General features: G+C 36.3%; 1 long non-coding RNA gene across 1 annotated transcript; it reads left to right on the top strand.

Moving 5' to 3' along the window:
• Positions 1 to 2,197: 2,197 nt before the first annotated feature.
• LOC104227229 (uncharacterized) lies at positions 2,198 to 2,822 on the top strand. Its single transcript, XR_711063.2, has 3 exons — positions 2,198 to 2,248; positions 2,344 to 2,507; positions 2,589 to 2,822. It is a non-coding gene; the product is annotated as an uncharacterized lncRNA (long non-coding RNA).
• Positions 2,823 to 10,914: the final 8,092 nt, after the last annotated feature.

The raw sequence follows: 10,914 nt of genomic DNA, 5'->3' as shown, positions 1-10,914 counted from the left end.
AAATTAAGGGTTTTATAGATAAAAGATCAATGGAGGGTAGATATAGGAAAATCGAACTCTTCAAGGGTAAATTTGAATTTTTTTTCCAATAGTCTTCTAATTATCAAATAAATGTAAGATTTTAGTGATTTTTACTTCAATATTTAAACCTGCATTAATTAAGTAGTGAAAAGTTCGTACTACAAAAAACTTACCATCTTTCTTTGTGAAAGATTTTCTTAGCTCTGTCCACTATTTTCAAAACCACAACACGTTACAAAGTTAAGAAAACTTCCCAAAAGAGAACGAAAACTTTAAATTCCAGCAGGTACCTATGGTTTCATAAGCTCACTATACGCATCTATACTTCAGTGTCGGCTCTAGGGGAAAACCATATTATTATATATTATAAAATTATTAGTAATAGATACTAGATTTATACTTCTTTTTTTAGAATGTGGTAGAGGTTATTCAAATAAATAACTCGAATGTTATAAATATGAAATATATGAAGTAAATAATTTGATGTCGACTACGACAATTGAAGAACTAATCTTGTGTATTTCGGTTAACCTTTTGTCACTTCAAAATAGACTTAAACTATTTTACATGTATGAAATGTGGTATAAAATTGTGATTGTTAGATTGTGAAAATTTCTAATAATATTATCTTAACCGTCATATATATTTTTTGTAAAAATATTATCTAAGCCTTAGTGATTAGAGTTACAAAAATATTTATAATGGTGAGAGCAGCAGATAAATGAATATTTGATCAAGATACGTACAAGATGACAAATATACCATCCTTACAAAAATAAAAAAGAAAAATTATATATTAAATTTTATTAAATAAATTTGAGGTATTTTATTGAGGTTTGGCTTTGGGCCACCAATATCGTTGTGCCGCCCCTATTATACTCAACTTAAAAACACATTCCTTTGTTCGCTAATGAAGTATATATTTTTTTCATTCATTTTTTGAAAAACGATACTATATAGCCGCTGTAAAAATAATAGTCGATAAAATATATAAAATTTGTACATTTTGTATATATATATATAATTTTAAATACTTTTTCGGCTATCAGATATAAATAGTTTCTGGCGCGGATAAAATGATAATATCCCTTCATTTTTCTGCCAAGATATTATTTTTCAAAGGAAATAGTTTGCATTGATTTGAGAAAAAACAAATCCACTTTTGTTTTCTCTCTAGTTTGTTCAAAACTCACACCTTTTTGCTCTTACTATGTTTCCAAAGACTTAGGGCCTGTTTGGCCATTAATTTTTTTTACTTTTTTTTCAAAAAAAATTCACTTTTTTCGTAATTAGTGTTTGGCCAAGAAAATTTTAAATTTCACTTGAAGTTGAATTTCAAAAAATTTCAAAAATTTGAAAAACTCCAAAAATCGGTAATAGTATATACCCACATCCTTTGGTATCTTTTTTGTTTGTTATTGCAAAATGAGATGAGGAGGGTTATACATTGGGGCTGTAAATAGGGGTGGCCCCAGGGGGGGCCCTAAATTTTGGAGCCCCAACAATATTTTTATTATGAATTTTTAATTTTATTTTCACTTAGACAATATTGATGTTTATAAAATAAAAAAAAGGTACAAACTCCTTACAAAAGTAGAAAGAAAGATTATCTAGTTTTTAATAATAGAAATATTTTAGAACTTTGAATTAAGCTACTCAAATTTTAAATTGGTAAATAATATTTTTTATAGTAAGATTCAAGGTAATGCATTGTAAATACGTGGCCAACATCTTAATTAACTTGAATTTTTTTACCAATATAAATATTAATATTTCTTATTATGTTTTGTAAGATAACTACACTACATACAAAAAGAAAGAAAAAGAGAAACCAATACAAATATTGATACTATATTTTGTAAGATAACTACATTATAAACAAAACAAAAAGGGAAAATGCATAATTACCCCCCTAACCTATACCCAAAGTTCCAACTACACACTTTTTCTTTACGGGAATCCTAGTACCCTCCTAAACTATTTTTTACCTTAATATCTTGGACCTTTTGTGCTGAGCTGGACTGGAACGTGAACACACCTTCCCCAAGCGCGTAGTAAATTAAATAAAAAGGCTTTAGCCTATAAAAAATGGATACATGTCGTTCTCAAAGCTGATTTGGAAGACCCCTTCTTCTAAACATAAAACGTTCTTCTTCCCCATTATACCAACCATTTTCAAGACCTTTGAAGGTGGGTTTTGACTTCCAATTTTCTTTGGTTTGAAGAGGTAAGTTAATTTTTTGTGTAAATTCCTCCGTTTGACTCTTTTTTCTATTAAGGATTTTTTAATTTCTTCCCCAATTTCGGTCTATAAAATCTTAGGGTTAGGAATGGCAAACACCAAGTTGAATAAATTGTGCATGGACGAAGATGATCCAATGCTCAATGCTGAAGTGCGATGCAAACATGGTATTTTGCTGCAAATGCAAACTTCTTGGTCAGATCGGAATTCCGGAAGACGATTTTGGTCTTGTCCTCACTGTGAGGTATGTGTTCATGTTCTAAGCCTATCGATTAACTTGAAAATTAATGTTAATTGGGTCGTTATTGAATTCTTTAAATTTCAGGCCACAAATTGCAAGTTTTTCAAATGGAGAGACAACGAAATAGTTGATGAAAGATCAAAGTTTATTCTTCCAAGATTGGTAAACAAAATCAAAGAGTTAGAAGAAAATTACGACCGTCTTAAACTGCATTTGGATGAGCTTGAAGATTCAAAACATAATGCTAATTTGAAAGAGAAGAGTATGAAGGAAAAAAAATAGAAAGAACTTGTGTGGAAAAATCATTTGGTGTATTATGGTTTTGGTAGTTGTTGTGTTTGTTAGCAGCTTAATCCAAGTTGGCAACTTGAAGAAAAATTAAATAGAGTTGCCATAGTAGCTAGTTGTTGTAGTAATATAAGATCATTTTAGTTATTGTCGTAATATAAGATCATTTTGGTATTGATGTCAGATAGGGTAAGTTAGATGTGGTTTGGTTGTGTACTTCATATTGGTATTATAATGAAACATCATTTTGGTATTGTATTAAAATGAAACATCATTTTGGTATTGTATTAGCAACACTGCCCACGACTTCAGAACATCCAAACCAATTGCATATGAAGAAAACTATTATAATTTCCAACAAATCACTTCAATAGTACATTTGAATACCAATAATATAATAACAAAACAAGCGTTTCCAACATAACACTTTGAGTACCATTTCTAGGAATAAAACATTAGTTTTTAACAAGTACAAGTATGCCAAGATCCAGGCATTAATAACAACAAAAGTTCCAGCAGCTTCATAACAACACATAAGGCCCTATCAACACTATAATTTCCATGGTTCTTGGGGCTGTGAACCAGGATTCCTTGACTTGTCACTAATTTCTTGAAGTCTTCTTGTTGTAATTGCTTGTTTTCCTTTCCACTTCAGTCTACTTATGGGTTTGAAACCAATATCACCAGTAACATCAGCTGATCCTTTTGTTCCTGGCAGAGTAATCACAAATAATATTATTCTGAGTCATGAGCTTGTGAAAGGATATGGGAGAAAAAGGGTATCACCTAGATGTATGATGAAATTGGATATGCAAAAATCCTATGATTCAATAGAATGGGCTTTTACGGAGCATATATTACATGCATTAGCATTCCTAGAGCAGTTTATAAGATGGATCATGAACTGTATGGAAATTGTCACATATACAATCATGATTAATGGTGCACTAACTAAGCCATTTGAGACTGTCACGACCCGGATTTCCCACCATCGGGTGTCGTGATGGCGCCTACTATCAGAGCTAGGCAAGCCAAATATTTAAAACACCTATCCTGCTTTCTTTCAAATAATATAATAAACGAGACAAAATTTAAGCGGAAGACTTTAAATCTAAAGCAACTGAAAACCAAAAGTGCGAAAGTTTAAAACACATCACTACCCAAGGTCTGGTGTCACTAGCTCACGGACTACTACAGAATACTACAAACAATGTCTGAAAGGAAATACATCATGTTTGTCTGATACAAGATGAACAAACGAAAAACATGGAAAGGGACTTCGGCCTACGAACGCCAGCTAGGCTACCTTGAGAGTACCTGTACTGAAGATAGCTCCCATAAGTCCTACTACTGTGGTCCGTAAGCTGCTCCCTGATCTGTGCACAAAAATGCACAGAGTGTAGCATCAGCACAACCGACCCCATGTGCTGGTAAGTGCGTGGCCTAACCCCGACGAAGTAGTGATGAGGCTAGACAGGACCTACCATAATTAACCTGTACAGATATATATACAAGTGCAAGAAAACAATGACAAGATAATACAAAGTAAAGCTAGAAGGGGACATGCTATCGGGGAGTAACAGATAAAAATAAAATATCAGAAATAAACAGAAGAAACTCCGGTTCCCATGATATATATATATATATATATATATATATATATATATATATATATATATATAGTGGACGACGTGCCACACGATCCCATAATATCATATATAAGTGGACAGCGTGCCACACGATCCCAACTTTCATATACTACGTGGTAGGCGTACCACTCGTTCCCATTTCATCTTTATCACAGTGCGCAATATGTCACCTGCAACGGAGGCCAATAACCAATAATCACTCTAATTTGTGGTAGGCGTACCACTCGATCCCATTTCGTAAAATCATACGTGGACGGCGTGCCACACGATCCCATAATATCATATATAAGTGGACGGCGTGCCACACGATCCCATAATATCGTATATAAGTGGATGTCGTGCCACACGATCCCATAATATCATATATAAGTGGACGACGTGCCACACGATCCCATAATATCATATATAAGTGGATGGCATGCCACACGATCCCATAGTATCATATATAAGTGGACGGCGTGCCACACGATTCCATAATATCATATATAAGTGGACGGCGTGCCACACGATCCCATAATATCATCTATAAGTGGACGGCGTGCCACACGATTCCATAATATAATTCGAAACATCTGATTTTGTAAGGAGAGTCCCATTAGGGGAAATCAACAACATATCACTCTAATCCGGTAAGGGTACAACTAACAACCCAAAATATTCCGACAAGGGAGAGTATATATATCGGTCTACACATCCCGGCAAGGGAGTAATCACAACACATTCTCTTTTTAAATCCCTTCTTCCTCAACTAACACATTCATGTTCGAGGTAACGCTCAAAAAGTACACCAATCACAATTTTACCTCAACCGTTCACATTATATGAAACTCATCAAATAAACAAGGAGATTGTGTCACGTTATTCTAATTAAAAGCAATTAAGACTCACGGTCATGCTAGACTCCGGTGCATAGATAACCGTCACCATGCCTATACACCGTACTCCACATTAGCAAGTAGCAAATAACATCCTAATCCTATTCCCTCAAGCCAAAGTTAGAACAAACACTTACCTCGAATGCTCCAAACTCAACTCACGCTTCTAGTATAGCTTTACCTCTTGATTCCACCACCAATCCGCTCGAATCTAGTCATAAGTTACTTAATCACATTAATAATTACTAAATGAATCATCCCCAATGCATGAAAATAGATTTTTCAAGGTTTTTCCCAAAAAGGTCAAAAATACCCCCGGACCCACGTGGTCGAAACTCGAGGTTCGGACCAAAACCCGGTTACCCATTCCCCCATGAATCCAAATATATGATTTGTTTTGAAATCGGACCTCAAATTGAGGTCCAACTTCTCAATTTGTAGAAAACCTAGGTTCTACCCAAAACACCCAATTTCCCCCATGAAAATCTTTGATTTGAATTTGAAATCATGTTAAAAGATGTCAAGGAATAAAGAAATTAAGTTAGAAATCACTTACCAATCGTTTTGGAGAAGAAAAGTTGTTTGGAAAATCGCCTCTTAGGTTTTGGGTTTTTGAAAAGTGGAAAAATGACTGAAAATCCCGAATTTATATATTTTTGCTGGGGGTTGGCGTGGACCGTGCAGAAATGCACCGCGGCCGCGTGGCTGCCAGCGCGGACCGCGCGGAAATGTACTGCGGCCGTGCCGAGGGAGGGAAGAAGTGGGCTCTCTGAACCCACCCAGCGCGGGCCGCACTGATTTGGTGCGCGGCCGCGCTGGTCGACCTGGCTACCGACCCTCTGAACCCCCACCACGTGGATCGCAGAGAAAAGCACCGCGGCCGCGTGGCTGCCAGCGCGGACCGAGCGGAAACGGCCGCGGCCGCGCTGGGCCTGCAAACCTGAACCTGCATTTTTTTAAGTCTAAGACCTCTCGGGCCCCTCTCAAAACTCACCCGAGCCCTCGGGGCTCCAAACCAAACATTCATATGATCTCGAAAACACCTTACGGACTTACTCGTGTGATCAAATCGCCAAAACGACATCATATACATAGGATCATGCCTCGAAACACATGATTTTCTTTCAACTTTAATAAAACTCAAATTCTCCATTTTAAGTCCGAAACACGTCATATGATGTCCGTTTTTAGCCAAACTTTACAGATAGTGCTTAAAACATATTTAAGACTCGTACCGGGTGTCGAAACCAAAATACGAGCCCGATACCATAGTTTTCTGATCAATTTTCTTCTTCCTTTTCCTTAATTAATTTCAGAGAACAATTTCACACAAAAATTCATTTCTCGGGCTTGGGACCTCTGAATTTGATTCCGGGCACACGCTCAAGCCCCATATTTTTCTACGGACTCTCCGGGGCCATCGAATCACAGGTTCGGGTCCGTTTACCCAAAATATTGACCGAAGTCAATATTATGCATATTAATATCAAAATTCATCAAAGTTTTCACATAATTCGCATATTTCAACATAAAAGCTTCCGACTACGCGCTCGGACTGTGCACGCAAATCGAGGCAACTAACAACGATGTTTTTAAGGCCTCGTAAGCGCGGAACAAGGAAGAACTGCGGTGATGACCCTTTGGGTCGTCACAAAGACTAGGAAAGGATTAAGACAAGGGGACCCCCTCTCACCATTTCTATTTGTGCTTGCAATGGAATACTTGACAAGGAAACTAAAGAAATTGGCTGAGATCCCAAATTTCAACTTCCACCCCAAGTGTGCTAAGATGCAAATCTTGCAACTTGGTTTTGCTGACGATCTTTTATTGTTTTGCATGGGAGATATTGGATTAGTTAAAATACTGTTTCAATGCTTTATGGAGTTCTCAAAAGCCTCTGGATTGATCATTAATAAAAATAAAAGCTCAATTTTCTCTGGAGGAGTCACAAATGAAGAGCAAGAGGAGATCCTAGAATTTCTAGGAATTCCGAGAGGCGTACTACCAGTTAGATACCTTGGTGCACCACTGAGCTCCAAAAGAATATCCATAGCTCAGTGTCAACCACTTATTGATAAAATAGTGGGAAGAATTACTTCATGGACTGCAAAATTCTTGTCCTATGCAGGAAGGATTCAACTCATAAAAAGTATTTTGTTCTCCATTCAAACCTACTGGGCTCAAATATTTGTCCTACCAAAAAAGATCACAAAACTAATTGAGTCAATATGTATAAGCTTCCTATGGACTGGAGAAGGTACATTTTAAAAAAAACACTATTAGTATGGGAGAAAATATGTCTTCCCAAGTCAGCAGGTGGATTCAATGTCATAAATATAACAATCTAGAACAAAGCTGCTATATGTAAGCAATTTTGGAACTTATGTAAAAAGAAGAAGAAGTTGTGGATACAGTGCGTACATAGTTATTACATTAGAGGAAGGAACATCTAGAAAATTCAGTTAAAATAAGCTTCATGGATGGTAGACAAGATCATGAAGGCATATAAGACTATGATGGAAGCATGATTCAGCCAGGATGATATCACAAATATGAACATTTGTTCTGTCAAACATATTTATCACAGTCTGCGAGGTACATTTGAGAAAGTAAGTTGGAGGAAAGTAGTATGTCACAATAGTGGATGCCCCAGATGGAACTTTGTACTAACTATGACAGCACATGGAATACTATATACAAATGATAGATTGCAAAGATGGGGAGTATCAGTTGATCAAGATTGTATCCTGTGCAACATTGAAAAGGAAACCACACAACACTTATTCTTTGAATGTCCATATGCAAATGTATTGTGGAGTAAACTGTTAGAATAGCAAGGCATTTACAGATCAGTACAAGGATGGGATGAGGACCTAAAGTGGGCAGAGAAATGGGACAAGAGAAGAAATGCAGCAACTGAATTATACAAGATGGTGTTGGCAGCTACAATATATTATGTGTGGCAGGAAAGAAATGGTCGAATCTTTAAAAATAAGACAAAAGGATAGGAGACAGTTTGTAAGCGGATAATCCAAGAGATACACTGTCGTAGCAATAGAAAACTAGAGAAAATTCTGCATAGCTTAAATTGGTATCCAGTGTAATAGATGTAGATATTAAAAAGGTGGTATAGGGAGAAATTAGTATGATATGCAACTATGTAAGGGTTTGATTTACTTGTAAATATTTTCCCTGGTAAATGAAAGATTTAATTACCAAAAAAAATATCAGCTGATCTTGTTATCTTTGCTGATGATCTAGTGGACACTGTTCTGCTACTTGGCAGCCCAGGCTATACAAAAATAGTTTAATTAGTTTAAGGACATTAAGATAATAACAGAACTGATTGCATCGTCACTTACATTAATAGCTGTGAAGCCATTCTCAGCCTGAAACACACCCATTCCCATCAGTCTTGGCCTTTTTATATGGTGTTGAGCTTCCAATATCCCCTTTCCCTTCCTCTAGTAGCAGTAGATGAACTTGGTGCAGCAGAAGAAATAGGTGCAGTAGATACAATATCAGTTGCATTTGGAGCTGAACATGAAAACCAACTCTCAAGTGAATGAAGTGTTGCTCCCCTTCCTCTTCCCCTACCTCTAGCAGTAGCAGAAGTAGTAGCTGTTGTATCAGGAGCTATAGAACTAGGAGCAGAACAGGTAAACCAACTATCAAGTGAAGAAGTTGATGGAAATTCAGCACCAACAGATGCAGTTGGTGCAGTATCAGGTGCTTTAGCAGCAGATACATTAGTTGTTTTCCTTAGTCTACCTCTTCCTCTTTTTGCAGTAGGCTCACCTTCATTAGTAGTTGATTTCTAAAAAAAAACTTGTTAGATAATGAACTAAATTTAAAAGAAATTGATACAAAATACAACATTACCTTTGGTTTGCCTCTTCCCTTTCCTGAAACTGTTGGTTTTGCAGCATCTGTTGATGAACTAGCGCCAAGTGTATCACTCTTTGGACACCCTCTTTTGTTGTGACCCCTCTCATGACAGAGTCTACATGTCATTACTAGACTAGTTTTAGGAAATTTACCAGACTTTTTAGTTTCATTTGCCTCTTTCCTTCTAACCTTTTTGGTATGCCATGCATGCTTTTGACAACTGGTGGTGCAACAGAAGGGTTGGCAGATTCAGGCCACATTGGCATATTACTCAGTGGTTGAATAAAATTAGAATAAGTTAACAAGTATGTCTCTTTGTTGTAGCAGCTATCAATGAAGTCAGTTGGTTCAACATTGTCATAATACATTGCACATATAGCATGTGGACATGGTATCCCCTTTAGCATCCAAGATCTGCAACTACAAACCTTCTTTCTAAGGCACACAATATGTTGTTTACCATCATCCATTACTTCATATCCTGTTTGTCCATTAAACTCAATAGTACATGTCATTGATTTTTCAATATTGTCCTCCAATATCTTTAAGGCCATTGGAGAGATGTTGCTGCTCTATGTGTTTGCAAATGCCCTTAACTTGACTATTCTTGTCATCATCTTGATTCTAATCTCTTCAAGCATTCTAATAACAGTCTTGTGCCTTGCTGCCAAGATCCAGACATTAAAACTCTCTGACATGTTATTATCCATTGTATCACACTTGACTTCATAGTTAAAATACACCTTGCACCAATACTCTTTGTCATAATATAGTAGATCATCCACTATATTCTTACCAAGCATTGACAGTGTTTTTAGATTTTTTTTAAATTCAGCTTCATAAGTGCTTTTGCCAGAATAAGTTCCTCCTTTGGAGCCCTCTCTATTTCTTTGACCAATTAGCTAAGATGTGCCTAGCACACATCCTTTGTTCACAAGCTGGAAATAATTCCTTAATTGCTGAATCCAATCCCTGTAAATTGCAGATACATGAAACATAAAAAATGAAACATAAGTCAGTTTTAAAGAAGGAAAGTGAAGCTAATGAAATACAAAATTGCTTATGACATGAAATATACCTTTTACAGTCAGTGATCATAGTGAAGCCTGTGCCATCACCCAATCCCAAGTCTTCTTTCAACAAAATTAAGAGCCATGACCATGTACTTTTCTTCTCATATTCTACACAGCCCAAGCAAGTGGAAGCATTTGGTTATTACCATCCTTAGCCACAGGAACTAGTAGTTTCCCCCTACTTACACCTTTCAGTAAATAACCATCCAAGCCTATGCATTTTCTACACCACAAGAATGCATTTTTTAGTGCCTCAAAATAGATGTAAAAACTTACAAACACTGGCCTACCAAGTTCATCCGGTTCACCAAGCTTCACAACACAAGTGCTCCCAGGGTTAGTCCTTAACAACTTATCCCTGTAATCAAGAATTCTACCAAACTCTACTTTATAATCACCCATTATTTGTTGCAGTACTTTAGCTCTTACTCTCCTGGCTGTGGTCTTACCAACATGAACTTTGAATTTCTTCCTAATTAATTCTTGCAACTTGAAGACTCTTATGTTTGGTTATTCAGTTATTCTATCTTTGAAGACCTTGGCCAAGAATTTAGAATTGCACAAATAATTTCTGGAGGCCCTCTCACACTTGTGAACTAGATTGTAAGTCCTTATAACAAAATTATTACTTACACTA

This window comes from Nicotiana sylvestris, chromosome 12 (assembly GCF_000393655.2).
Source record: "Nicotiana sylvestris chromosome 12, ASM39365v2, whole genome shotgun sequence".
Lineage (NCBI taxonomy): Eukaryota > Viridiplantae > Streptophyta > Magnoliopsida > Solanales > Solanaceae > Nicotiana > Nicotiana sylvestris.
The sequence above is the reverse complement of the archived record's forward strand: the minus strand, read 5'-3'. Positions and strand labels throughout refer to the sequence as shown.